This window comes from Ambystoma mexicanum, chromosome 11 (genome assembly GCF_040938575.1).
Source record: "Ambystoma mexicanum isolate Mex_15411 chromosome 11, UKY_AmexF1_1, whole genome shotgun sequence".
NCBI classification, from domain to species: domain Eukaryota; kingdom Metazoa; phylum Chordata; class Amphibia; order Caudata; family Ambystomatidae; genus Ambystoma; species Ambystoma mexicanum.
The window spans coordinates 1,275,499,928-1,275,514,333 of NC_090934.1; positions in this window are offsets into that span (position 1 = coordinate 1,275,499,928).

Genomic DNA, 14,406 nt, shown 5'->3' on the forward strand with positions numbered 1-14,406 from the left:
GGAAACACAACACACACTTGGGGTCGACGGCACAGGTACATATAAAGAGATAACCACAAATGATGCATTGTCCAAAAGAATCAAGGAAAATCCAAATATGATCACATTTCATTGACTTATTTCAGCGATTCCTTTACATCTGCATCATCTAAATGAGATGTTGTGATTGTGGTGGATGCTCCGTCGTCTCCCTGAAACACAGTACTTGGATTAGTATGGTTTTCAATATTGGAAACATAACACACACTTGGGGTCGAACGCACAGGTACATATAAAGAGATAACCGCAAATGATGCATTGTCCAAAAGAATCAAGGAAAACCTAAATATAATCACATTTCATCGACTTATTTCTCCGATTTATTTACATCTGCATCATCTAAATTGGATGTTGTGATTGTAGTGGAAGCTTCGTCGTCTCCCTGAAACACAGCACTAATAGGGAAGAAAGTATAGCAAATGGAATCACGTTATATGATCACGCATGATGGAGCTGTCATTATCCATACCTCGTGCTGCTGAAGAATATCTATGGATGTTGCAAATGTAGTGCGCACTTCCGAAAGCTGTTGCGCCGATTCGTATATGCATGGTCCCGCTTCCACTTCCCCTGGAATTACTTGAATGTCAGGCTCTGCATCAAGTGCAGGGGTTGACACTCCATCAACTGCCTGAAACATAGTACTTGCATTAGTGAGGATTACAATAGTGAAAACATAACACACACCTGGGGTCGACAGCTGTTACGCTCACCTGACTCCCATGGAGGCGCTGGCCAGGATCGTGCTGCTGTGACCTCTTCTAAGGTGTTGCGCGGGGCTCAGAAGATGGACTGGACCGGACTCCCAATTCCTGCTTGTCCGGCTTGCAAAAGTATCCTTCTGTAGGCGTGATTAAGGGATTAACTGTCTGCGGGGAATGCTACCAGCCTCCCCCTTTCCCCTCTCACCCTCCTCAAAACCCTTCTGTGCTTCCCGTGGCATCTCACCTTAGGGTCTTGAAGGGCGAGCTCTCCTTCCTGCTTCTGATGCAGGGGCGCGTTGGTATCCAGTTACTTCACTGGATTCTTGGTTTTATGAGAACCAAACTTGCTTGGCTTCCAGGTAAGTTCCTTGAAAGGTTCCCCTTTTGTCCTTGCATCAATATGCTAATGTCAATGTCTTTTTCCCCATAGGGGCCGGGGTACGGAATGTCGGGGAAAAGGCACCGACCCGAGATGCGAGGTGCAATCCCTGTAGAAATCAGGTAAGTCTTGATGAGCGTTTTTGGGTAATGTCTTTTCATTCGCTCATTGACGCTAATGTCTTTTTCCCCATAGGGGCTGGGGTCCGGAAACGCCTGGATGCGGCGCGGACCCGAAATGAAGAGGGAATGACCCAACAGGTAAGTCTTAACATGGAGGGTTAGGTTTCCTCATTCCCTTCTCTCTCTCACCTTTGCTCTTGTCTTTTTCTCCCTAGGCGTGGAAGCGTGGCTGCGAATCCGGGTGATCGCTGCTGAACATGGAGGCGCCCTGTGAAGGTGAGTGGAATGCGGCGCTGCGGCGGTCGATGCGATGTGCTTTTAAATTAAGTGTCTTCCTTTGCAGGATCGTCGGCGAGCTGACTCCGGAATGCGGATCTTGCAGGTAAAGTCTTTTCCTTCTCCTATTCTCTCTTTCTCTTCCTTTGTAGGTGATCAGGATGCTGGCAGGCCTGGCAGAAGTCCGAATGCAGGAGCAAACACGGTGAGCGTCCAGCTGCTAGATGCAGAACAACGCGAAGCATGTGCTGCTCTTCGGGTGTGGTTTAAATAGCCTGTAAAGTAGTTCCAGGTATGTATCCTTCCACTCAGGTATGTATTCTTCCTCAGACCACACCCGAGTGATAAAGTAGTCCAAAAGATAAAGTAGTCCCATTCAGTCCTCAAGAGGGCCTGGATGTAGCAGCACGGTCTGCTTCAGGTAAGTGCACATTAAAACACTTACACACATGTCTTGCTTTATGAGCCTGGCGCCTAAGGCGCCAGGACTGGGGTCCAGAATGAGCCTGGCGCCTAAGGCGCCAGGACTGCGTCCAAAAGGCCCCTACTTGGGCCCGCTGAGACGTCCTTGGGGAAAATTATGTCTGCCTCTGTGGTTGCTGGGCTGGGCCTGGCTCCTTGGAGGTAGGCATCATGACAGTACCCCCCCACAAGGCCCCTCCCAAGGTTGTTTCCTCCGGGGGTTTTGGCTTGTTCGGGAATCTACGGTGGAACCTTCGTATTAATCGAGGTGCGTGAATATGGTTACTAGGCTCCCACGATCTCTCATGAGGTCCATAACCCTTCCAGTCAACAAGATAGAAGAGTTTTGACTTTAACATTTTGGAGTCTAAAATGTCTTTCACTTCGAATTCTAATTCCCCATCAATTTGAATAGGATCTGGAGGCTTGGACAGTCGGGTTCCTGGTTGTACCGGTTTCAAAAGTGATGCGTGAAAAACGGGATGAATACGCATGTTGGAAGGCAAATCCAGTTTAAAGGCCACTGGGTTGATTATGGCTTTGATGGGGTAAGGCCCAATGAATCTGGGATTGAAAGTTCGTGGGCCCTTGAGAGATAAATGTCTAGTTGCTAGCCAAACCTGGACTCCTACTTGGTAAGGAGGTGTTTTACTTCGGTGCAAATCAGCGTTTTCTTTGTACTTTTTTTTGGCTTGCTGTAAATGAGTTGTAGCTTCTTTGAAGGCTCGGGTTATTGTGGAATGCAGATGATTTACTGCGGGCATTTCCAGGGTCAGAGGTGGATCTAAGTCAGAGGTTCGAGGATGGTGACCATACAAAGTATAAAAAGGAGTTTGACCGGTTCCGGAATGCATAGAATTGCTGTATGCATATTCTGCGATCCAAAGAATGTCTTTCCAATTGTACTCGGATTGGTGCAACATGCACCGAAGATATTGCTCGAGAGTCTGATTTGTCCTCTCGGTTTGTCCGTCGGTCTGGGGGTGGTGGCTGGTGGATAATCGCACATCTATTTGTGCTAGTTGGCAACACTTCCTCCAAAAATGGGAAATGAATTGACTTCCACGATCTGAGACTAGTACGGAAGGGAAGCCATGTATTCGAACTATATTCTCCAGGAATTCCTTGGCCAGGATGGAAGCTGAAGGCAATCCTTTTAGAGGGATAAAGTGGGCCATTTTGGAGAACAGATCCACGATTACTAGGATAGTGTTGTAACCACCACACGGAGGCAGGTCCGTAATGAAGTCCATAGACAAGGTGTGCCAAGGTGCCGGTGGAATCTCCAAGGGTTGAAGTAGGCCGGCTGGCCTGTTCCTTTGACCTTTATTTTGGGCGCAAACTCCGCAAGACATCACAAAAGACTTTATGTCTTTTCTCCAAGAAGGCCACCAGAATTGGTGTTTGATCTTTTCTTCCGTTTTAGCGATACCAGAGTGTCCTTCCATTAACGATTCATGATAATGAGCAATAACTAGTTCTTGCAATTCCTTACTTGGCAGAAATAACCGCTCTTGGAAGTACGGTAAGTTATCCTTAACGGTGAAGTGGGGACCCTTTTGAGTCCATTCCAGTAAGGCTGAAGTGTCAAAAAGTAGTTTGACTCGAGTTTCAACGTCCTCGATGGTTTGCAATGAAGTCAAACCTAAGATTCTTTGTTCAGGTATTATCGGCACAGGTTCTAAACACGAATTGGGTTCTTCCATGCCAATCCGGGATAAGGCGTCCGCTTTGCCATTCTTGCAGCCAGGGCGATAGGTAATTACAAAATCAAATTCTGCAAAGAATAAAGCCCATCGGAGTTGTCGTGAAGATTGGGCTTTGGCCTTCTTTAAATACTGCAAATTTCTGTGATCCGTAATTACAGTGATGGTGTGTCTTGCACCGAGGAGGTAATGACGCCAAGCCTTAAAAGCAGATTTAATGGCCAGTAACTCTTTGTCGGTAATTGCGTAATTAATTTCAGGAGCTGAGAATTTCCTGGACCAAAAGGCTACAGGGTGTAGCTGGTTAGTTTTCGAATCCCTTTGCGACAGGACAGCTCCCATGGCTAAACTGGATGCATCAGTTTCAACAATATACGGGAGATCAGGACGCGGGTGCTTCAACACAGGTGCGGAAGTGAATTTGGTTTTTAGGTCTTGAAAGGCTTGTTCGGCCTCTGGAGTCCATTCAAAATGTTTATTCTTACGTAAAAGAGCAGTAATGGGTTGGACTATTCGTGAAAACTCCGGGATGAATCTTCGATAGAAGTTGGCAAAGCCAAGCATACTCTGAACCCCTTTCACTGAACCGGGAGATGGCCATTTGAGGATGGCGTCCACCTTTCGTGAATCCATTCGAATTCCTTTAGGAGTCAGAACAAATCCGAGGAATTCAACCTCAGTGGTCTGAAAGACACACTTTTCCAGCTTGGCAAATAGTTTGTGCTGGCGCAATTTCTCTAGAACTGCTCGAACATGTTTTCGATGATCTGACTCAGAAGATGAGTACACCAGGATGTCGTCGATGTATACGATGACACAAACATCGATAAGTTCTCGCAGAACATCGTTCATGAAGAATTGAAAAGCTGCAGGCGCGTTGCCCAAACCGAAGGGCATTACCTGATATTCGAAGAGCCCGTTTTTGGTGCGGAAAGCTGTCTTCCACTCGTCACCTTCTTTTATTCGCACTAGGTGATAAGCTCCCCGGAGATCTAACTTGGTGTATATACGAGCATCTTTTACTTGATCAAGAAGTTCAGGGATCAGAGGCAGGGGATAACGATTCTTTATCGTTATCTGATTTAAAGCGCGGTAGTCAATACAAGTTCTAAGGTCTCCTTCTTTTTTAGGCACGAAGAACAAAGCGGAAGAGACCGGGGACTTTGATGGGGAATAAAGCCATTGGCAAGGTACTGATCCAAATACTGACGCAAATGCTGGTTTTCAGGTTCAGTGAGAGCGTAAATCCTACTACACGGCGGTTGAGCATTGGGAACTAGATCGATCTGGCAATCGTAAGAACGATGAGGGGGTAGCGTGTTAGCCTGTTCTTTCTGAAAAACGTCCTGGTATTCAAGGTATTCTGCCGGTAGTTGAACAGTGGCGGGGGTTACTGTGGCTAAACCAATAGCTGGATTTCTAGGGTAACAAGTGGGACCACAATCTGGAAAAGTTATTCTCTTTGCTCGCCAGTCTATTCGAGGATTGTGTGTTTCTAACCAAGGAATTCCGAGGATTACTTGAAATTGTGGAGCCTTGATTATATCAAACACTATTGCTTCCCGATGTCCATCCTGACTCACAAGTGTCACTTCTGTGGTGGAATGCGTTACCGGCCCAGAGGCTATTTCGGTACCATCAACCGTAGTAATGACATCCTGGTTTATTTTTGGATGCAGAGGAAGGTTCATCCTGGAGGCCAATTTGCGGTCCACATAGTTTCCGATAGCTCCGCTGTCGACGTATGCTTTGATGGCATGCAACCGTTGGGGCTTTTTTGGATCCACGAGCACCATTGGCAAGACAAAATGCGAGGTCAGAGAGTTTGTTTTCAAGCTCGGCAAGCGGACCTCTACGCTTGTCGAGCCAGGTCGTTTCCCGAAACAGGTTCCATTAAGTTGTTGTCAGAGGCACCAACCACCTTCCTAGGAGGTTTTACCGGACAATCACGAAGAAAGTGACCGGAAGCCCCGCAATAGAGGCATAGTTGCTTTTGTCGCCTTCTCCCACGTTCCTTCTGAGTTAATGGCCCCTTAACTCCCCCTATTTGCATAGGTTCCGAAGCTTCGGTATTCCTGGGGTTTACGAGGGTTCTGATCGGTACCCGGGTTTCAAACTTGGACCGATCTGCTTTCCTATTCTGAAGTCTGTGATCCAGTTGTACCACAAAGTCAATATATTCTGCGCAGCCTTGGGGTGGATTCACTACTTGAGCCAGAATGTCTTTTAGCTCTCCGCGCAGACCCCAGTGAAATAAAGTGATCCTTTTATTTTCAGGCCATCCGGTTTCCACCACCAGTCTGTTAAAGGAGGCTATATAAGACAAAAGATCTTGACTACCTTGTCGTAGAGCTAGCAGTTCGTTGTCAAGGGCCTGTCCCTGCGAGTGTCGAGCGAACAACCTTTCCATGCTGGCCTGAAAGCCCTGAAAATCCTGGAGAATTGGATCGTTCTGGTTCACCAAGGGAACAGGCCAATTGGCAGCACAGCCACTTAGGTACGATAACACGAAGGCCACTTTGGTCCTATCATCAGGGAAGGCTCCTGGTCTGCATATAAAATGTAAGCGACATTGGTTCATAAAAATGGCATATTTCTTTGGGTCCCCCGCAAAACGTTCAGGCGGTGCTAAAGGCATGGATCCCGGCAGATTGATCTGAACAGGGTTACTCGAACCCAACGAAGTGGAAATTCCCCCGGGACTAGGTAAAGGAATTTGTCCAGCCTGACTCTGTAGCAATCGTTTGGCCAGGTTATCAGTTTGTTCCTTGGAGAGAATGAGTTCTCTTTTGAGGGCATTAGTCTCTTGGCGAGCTGAGTGTACCTCTGCCCTTAATTCCCCCAACAGCTGGGCCAGCTGGTCTGTCTCAGAAGTCTCCATAGCGCCCGGGTGGGAAATTGTGGGTAGGCTTCGCGATCTGTTACGCTCACCTGACTCCCACGGAGGCGCTGGCCAGGATCGTGCTGCTGTGACCTCTTCTAAGGTGTTGCGCAGGGCTCAGAAGATGGACTGGACCGGACTCCCAATTCCTGCTTGTCCGGCTTGCAAAAGTATCCTTCTGTAGGCGAGAATAAGGGATTAACTGTCTGCAGGGAATGCTACCAGCCTCCCCCTTTCCCCTCTCACCCTCCTCAAAACCCTTCTGTGCTTCCCGTGGCGTCTCACCTTAGGGTCTTGAAGGGCGAGCTCTCCTTCCTGCTTCTGATGCAGGGGCGCGTTGGTATCCAGTTACTTCACTGGATTCTTGGTTTTATGAGAACCAAACTTGCTTGGCTTCCAGGTAAGTTCCTTGAAAGGTTCCCCTTTTGTCCTTGCATCAATATGCTAATGTCAATGTCTTTTTCCCCATAGGGGCCGGGGTACGGAATGCTGGGGAAAAGGCACCGACCCGAGATGCGAGGTGCAATCCCTGTAGAAATCAGGTAAGTCTTGATGAGCGTTTTTGGGTAATGTCTTTTCATTCGCTCATTGACGCTAATGTCTTTTTCCCCATAGGGGCCGGGGTCCGGAAACGCCTGGATGCGGCGCAGACCCGAAATGAAGAGGGAATGACCCAACAGGTAAGTCTTAACATGGAGGTTTAGGTTTCCTCATTCCCTTCTCTCTCTCACCTTTGCTCTTGTCTTTTTCTCCCTAGGCGTGGAAGCGTGGCTGCGAATCCGGGTGATCGCTGCTGAACATGGAGGCGCCCTGTGAAGGTGAGTGGAATGCGGCGCTGCGGCGGTCGATGCAATGTGCTTTTAAATTAAGTGTCTTCCTTTGCAGGATCGTCGGCGAGCTGACTCCGGAATGCGGATCTTGCAGGTAAAGTCTTTTCCTTCTCCTATTCTCTCTTTCTCTTCCTTTGTAGGTGATCAGGATGCTGGCAGGCCTGGCAGAAGTCCGAATGCAGGAGCAAACACGGTGAGCGTCCAGCTGCTAGATGCAGAACAACGCGAAGCATGTGCTGCTCTTCGGGTGTGGTTTAAATAGCCTGTAAAGTAGTTCCAGGTATGTATCCTTCCACTCAGGTATGTATTCTTCCTCAGACCACACCCGAGTGATAAAGTAGTCCAAAAGATAAAGTAGTCCCATTCAGTCCTCAAGAGGGCCTGGATGTAGCAGCACGGTCTGCTTCAGGTAAGTGCACATTAAAACACTTACACACATGTCTTGCTTTATGAGCCTGGCGCCTAAGGCGCCAGGACTGGGGTCCAGAATGAGCCTGGCGCCGAAGGCACCAGGACTGCGTCCAAAAGGCCCCTACTTGGGCCCGCTGAGACGTCCTTGGGGAAAATGATGTCTGCCTCTGTGGTTGCTGGGCTGGGCCTGGCTCCTTGGAGGTAGGCATCATGACAACAGCACAGGTACATATCAATGGCTAACCATGAATGAAACATTGTGTAGAACAATCAAACGACAAGAATTCCAGCTCTGATGATGACGCTCGATGGAGCTGTCAGTATCCATACCTCCAGCTGTTGAACATCTAGAAATGTTGTAGATATGGCGGACGCTTCAGCATCTCCCTGAAAGACAGTACATTAGTATGGATAACACTAATTATAACTGAAAACAAACACCAGTGGACGATAACTAAGGTGTATATCAATTGGAAAGCACTAACCAAACATTCGGTAAAATGATTACACGATAAAATAAAAATATTACTTGACATGCATAAAACAGGTCTGTAGCGGATTAGCCTAGTAAGATTACCTGATACGCGCTAAAAGTGGTTGATAACTGCGACCACGTCAAGGATGTAGAATGTTCTTGCTTCAGATTCAAGGGATAGTCAAGAAGTTGTAAAGGTAAATTAGTGTTTGATAATGAAATGCCAATATTAAAAATAGCCACGTAAGGCGACAGAATACTTGTAAAATGCTCAATACAGCACAGTTCCCTGTTCCCATATATATACATTGCGTTTGTGGGTTATGAAATCTAAAAAGAATATATCGGTAAATGTCATTTTTCAAAAAACTATACACTCATATCAAAATCGAAATTATTACAAGGGATAGAACACCTACAAAATCAATTAATCCTTTCGGATACCTACACACTACCCCAAGGCCTAAAGCTAAATCCGGACACTTGACTCACCGGTGGCGGAATGTGGACGAATAGAGTGGGAATAGCGTTTTCGAGCAATTTCCGTGTCGTTCACCGTTTATTCTTCTTTGTTACCCAAGATGTTGTGTACATGTCCAAGGAAAAGTGCCGGCTGCAGATGCGGTATCGATCACCCCTCTTGTCCTGTAAGACTTGTTGGACTCTACTTTCCAGCTCATCCAATGGATAGCCGCAATGTCTGACCCATTCTCTTATTCGATCAACAGTTTTCGGGAATACATGCATTGTAGTGCCTTCAGATTTAGCATGGGTCTTCGAAGGGCAACCGCTAATCGAACAGGCAGGCATTGTTGATAAATCTGAAAAGTAAATAATGACATTATTATACAATCTTCAAGAATAAAGATTTGATACAAAAGTAAATGAATCATACAATGATCAATGCAAGGTTTGTTATGGTCGCAGGAACTATACCAGTTCATTATGTGCGGCTTAGTATTTGCATAAGTTGCAGAAATGTATAAATGATGTGACTAAAAACTGAACATGTGACTCATCTATTGGATGTTCTGTATTGCACGAGAAGGAAACATGCTTACATTATAGACTGGACCCCTGAAGGGTGCAATTCGATGACAATAGACACAGATGAAAATAAATAGATCTATTGATAGCATAGCAATGGAAACTCAAGTCAATAGCAATGAGACCAATGAACCTAGCACTATTGTGTACTCAACTCGCAAATAGATAGAAATTTAAAAATCTGCGAAATATGACTAGGATACATGGCCTTACCTTGACCAACAAACAGTTGGATTCAGCAAGCAGAGCAGTATGTTGCAGGAGAATAGGTGGGTGGCCACAGGTAGCACTCTGATGGGTTTGCTCTAAGCGGTCACAGAAGCTCACGGATAGCACGACAACAAGCAGATTAGCATAGATCTCAGTGGTTGCCAGGTAACACGTTCAGGAGTTGACTTGCAAAGCACAAAGATGTTCTCATGAGACATATCAAGTGGTTTATAAAGTATTAGAAACAGGGGTGTGTTTGTGAATGAATGACGTATGTATGTCGTGGTCTTAGGGGGGCGGCCTGCTTCAAGGGGAGGCCTGGCTGGAGACACGGGTCTGAGGAGGCCATGTGAGCGATGGCCCCTTGGCGTGGGTACCTTTTGAAGTGTACATGTAGTTTAGCACCTTGGCCTTTCGCGCCCCCCAACAGCTCCCCATGCCAGCGCGCATCCACCGGCGCGAACCGCCTTTGATAGAGGGGGGTGGGATGGATGGGCCTGGGGCGTGCAGATAAGGCACAGGAAGACTGCTGAATGGAGACACACTTATGTGGATTGCAGGGGGGCGGCCTACTTCAAGGGGAGGCCTGGCTGGAGACACGGGGTCTGAGGAGGCCATGTGACCGATGGCCCCTTGGCGTGGGTTACTTTTTGAAGTGTACATGTAGTTTGGCAACTTGGCCTTTCGCGCCCCTGACAGCCCCCCATGCCAGCGCGCATCCACCGGCGCGAACCGCCTTTGATAGAGGGGGGTGCGATGGATGGGCCTGCTGCGTGCAGATAAGGCACAGGAAGACTGCTGAATGGAGACACACTTATGTGGATTGCAGGGGGGCGGCCTGCTTCAAGGGGAGGCCTGGCTGGAGACACGGGGTCTGAGGAGGCCATGTGACCGATGGCCCCTTGGCGTGGGACACCTTTTGAAGTGCACATGTAGTTTGGCACCTTGGCCTTTCGCGCCCCTGACAGCCCCCCATGCCAGCGCGCATCCACCGGCGCAAACTGCCTTTGATAGAGGGGGGTGGGATGGATGGGCCTGGGGCGTGCAGATAAGGCACAGGAAGACTGCTGAATGGAGACACACTTATGTGGATTGCAGGGGGGCGGCCTACTTCAAGGGGAGGCCTGGCTGGAGACACGGGGTCTGAGGAGGCCATGTGACCGATGGCCCCTTGGCGTGGGTTACTTTTTGAAGTGTACATGTAGTTTGGCAACTTGGCCTTTCGCGCCCCTGACAGCCCCCCATGCCAGCGCGCATCCACCGGCGCGAACCGCCTTTGATAGAGGGGGGTGGGATGGATGGGCCTGGGGCGTGCAGATAAGGCAAAGGAAGACTGCTGAATGGAGACACACTTATGTGGATTGCAGGGGGGCGGCCTACTTCAAGGGGAGGCCTGGCTGGAGACACGGGGTCTGAGGAGGCCATGTGACCGATGGCCCCTTGGCGTGGGTTACTTTTTGAAGTGTACATGTAGTTTGGCAACTTGGCCTTTCGCGCCCCTGACAGCCCCCCATGCCAGCGCGCATCCACTGGCGCGAACCGCCTTTATATCAGTATATCGTTGCTTATCAATAACATGCCACATACCGGAGATTCTTGTGAGCACAGACCCACACTTCAACCGGTGTATTATAGTGGTCAAGACCCTAAGGCCTGTATAATCCAATGGTAATTGTTAGCATAGACATATGTGTGACTTTTATAGAGACATAACCCACTGAAAGACTTTGAACAAGTGTTATTTAGTGCATGCATTATCGAGAATATGTTATGTTAGCTTAGATAGATAGTGACCACCCTGCTTCACAGCGACCAGACCTTCACCCATTCGGAGCACAGATGTCTGACGTCCATCCTTGAATGGAGACACACTTGATTCATTTAAAAAATCAAAACAACCGTTGTTAAAATATATGTGGTGTTTTATTTTGTATCTTATTTTCATGACACAAAAATACAAGACTTTAAAGATTATACAGGTCAGGTTGCAGCACAGCGAGAGAAAATCCCCTGTACTGACCGCTGTCACTCGGGAACGTTTCTCTAATGGCACGAACGGCACAGGCGGGTATCACTCTTCGAACGCGGTGTCCAAACCTCCTGTGGAGCCACCATGTAAAGGAACGATAGGCCACCAGCCTGTACCACCTGTGAAAAGGAATGAAACAAACTGTTTTTGAATGACCAAGATAAGTTTAATAAACGTTTGTTGTCAATGACAATTCTTGTAACTAATGGCATTCTGCACGGACAAATGCTATTTAGACAATGCACACTATTGAACGACTTACATGCGTTACAATGATATGTAGATGTAATTTTGGATATAGTAGAAGAACATGAAATAGGAGTGGCATGACAAGCAGAGTATACTTACTCGTTACTCGGATTACGAGGACGAACAGTTGCGCGAAGTTCGTGCATAAGCACCATCATTATTCTCAACATGGCCCGTGTGAGGCAGGCTGCCCTGAAGTCTGGCAGCTCGGTGATGCATTGCGGTCGTGGCTCGCCTTCCGAAATGTAGGCCAGGCATCTCGAGTTTTCTCGGCAGCAGTTCTCGTCCTCAGTTGGCATTAGCTCGCACCGATTGCATGTGCACCAGGTGGAGACGCCGTCCATTCGACTAGGCCCAGGCTCTTCATCTGTTGATTCGTCCTGCCAACTGCCGTCCGAATCCCCATCGTTTTCGCGTGCTTCCCTTTCCAGTAGTTCCTCCTCGGTATACTCGAGCTCGTACATGTAGGGCATTATTGTAGCCATTGTGTGTTAAACAAACTAAAATAATTTATAGTGGTGGTACTGGTATCTGTTCACACGGGCTACAAGGGGTGAAGGTAGTTGACCAGAGCACTGAAACGAGTCACAGAATACTCATGGCGACACGTCATTAGCTGAAGCGCAGCGAATGTTGACACAAGACGTGCTTTGGCGTTGGGAAATGGCCGGTACGAGTCTGCTGATGACAGGCTCTGGGGCGGGGGAATTGATTTAGTGCCGCAAAAGCAGGTCAGCCAGGGCGATCGGGGAAAAGATAGGATTATCAGAAAATGGCGGCTCCCTGGTGCTTGTTTTCTCGTGCGTTTAATGGACGAAAACTCGGGTAAGGTCCATAGGAAAGTTTTCTAAAATCGAGCCACTTAGGCTTAAAAAAACATGGCCGACCCGTAGGGACAATAACAATTTTTACTAGACCATGCCTTTAACTTACATACCTGCAAGGGCATGTGGGTCAAAATTAGGCATGAACATGGGCATACTGGAAGGCATTTTCTGATGCTGCGCTTTGTTGTCAAATCTCCCTCCTGCACATTGTTTATTATGCCCCGTGGGAGCATATATCTCTGGGAGGCATCTTTCTGCTAGGCTTGGGTTCAGTGCAGCTAGCTTGGTTCCCATTGGCATGGCCAATACCAATGCTCTTTGGGAGCATATAGAGAAAGAGCCTACCAATCACAGGAAAGGGTGCCCTGTTATGCAGCAAAAGGGTCTTAATAATACTTCCTAAGGAGGAGGCAGTTGTCATTAGAAACATGCAGTGGCTGGCTACTGCGAGGGATGAATGCAGGCCTGCCAAGTGTCCTATGACTAGCTAGCAATAGCCTCCAACTACATCAAGAAATGTGTGCCAGCAGCATCGTGGCGTGCTACGGCCGGGTCACCAGATACAAAGATGAGCTCCCTAATCGGGACATCCACTCACCTTTAAAAACGTCACCTGTCCCACCAATCAGTGCCTACTTCTTGAAAAATAACATTTCCAAAGGGGCGTCCTTGTCGTGAACGTCTTATCTTTTTAAACCTATACATCAAATGTCATCCGTTGCCATTTAAAAACGGGCCCAATATTATTTTCAACTAAATTGACAATGTAAACAGCAGCATACATTATGTGAGGTTTTTTATTACTACACGGCTGCTCAATAAAACGGCGCTCGTTTTTTCGAGATGGAAAATTTGGTTAAAGGTTAGCCAAATTAAACACATCCACCAGAAATTGCTCTAGACTGCCTCCCACTCTACAATCTCTCGGGCAACTGTGCAGTTGCAGAAAAGCAAAACACACACGCACATAAGAACCACTGCTACCTTAACAGTGTTGGTCAACTTAAACCCACTAGGTTGCATCTGCTCTGCACAAGGTTATAGCCGTTCCAGGCTATTATTGGCGAAGTGTAGCCCGGTACCATGGGTACAGCCAGTTTGGGACCTGTATGTCTGGGCACACCAGTGTTTTGCTATTGGTTTTATTGGTTTATTGAAACTTCTGAAGAGTATCAATTAAAGAAGTTGAAGCATAATACTCGCCTCCTAGTCTTTAATAGAATTAATACTCCCTGCGCAGATAGCAGGGGTAATCTTCATTCTATGGCAAGACTGGAGGCGAGCATTATGCTTGTTTAAAGCTTCCCAATACAGCGACCGCTAGGGTCTCGGTCGGCTTAAAATAAAAACTCTTTAAATGTACGGTCATTCGCCAAGTCTGCTGCTAACATAATATCTCTCAAAGATAGCTCTCTGTCGTAAAGGCCTTAGATGCCATAGCTCCACGCACTGAATGGGCCCGTACTTCCCCAAGTCAATGTTTGCTGCTTGCATGATCTCCTTAACCCATCTAGCAATAGTAGCCGTGGATACGCCCGGGAGAGGTTTCCTTTGTGCTATAATCAATTGCATGGTACTGGCTGCTCTGTGTTCTGCTGTCCTACCTTCATACTCTTTGACGCAGCTCGCTACGCACCACTTCGGTCTGTTTGCAAAATAAGGATAGTGTACTGAGGAAGTACCTGTCTTAGTCCTCTTTACTATTGCGAAGTTTACTCCCTCCGGACCGAAGAACCTTCTATTTATCTCCAGCGCTCTC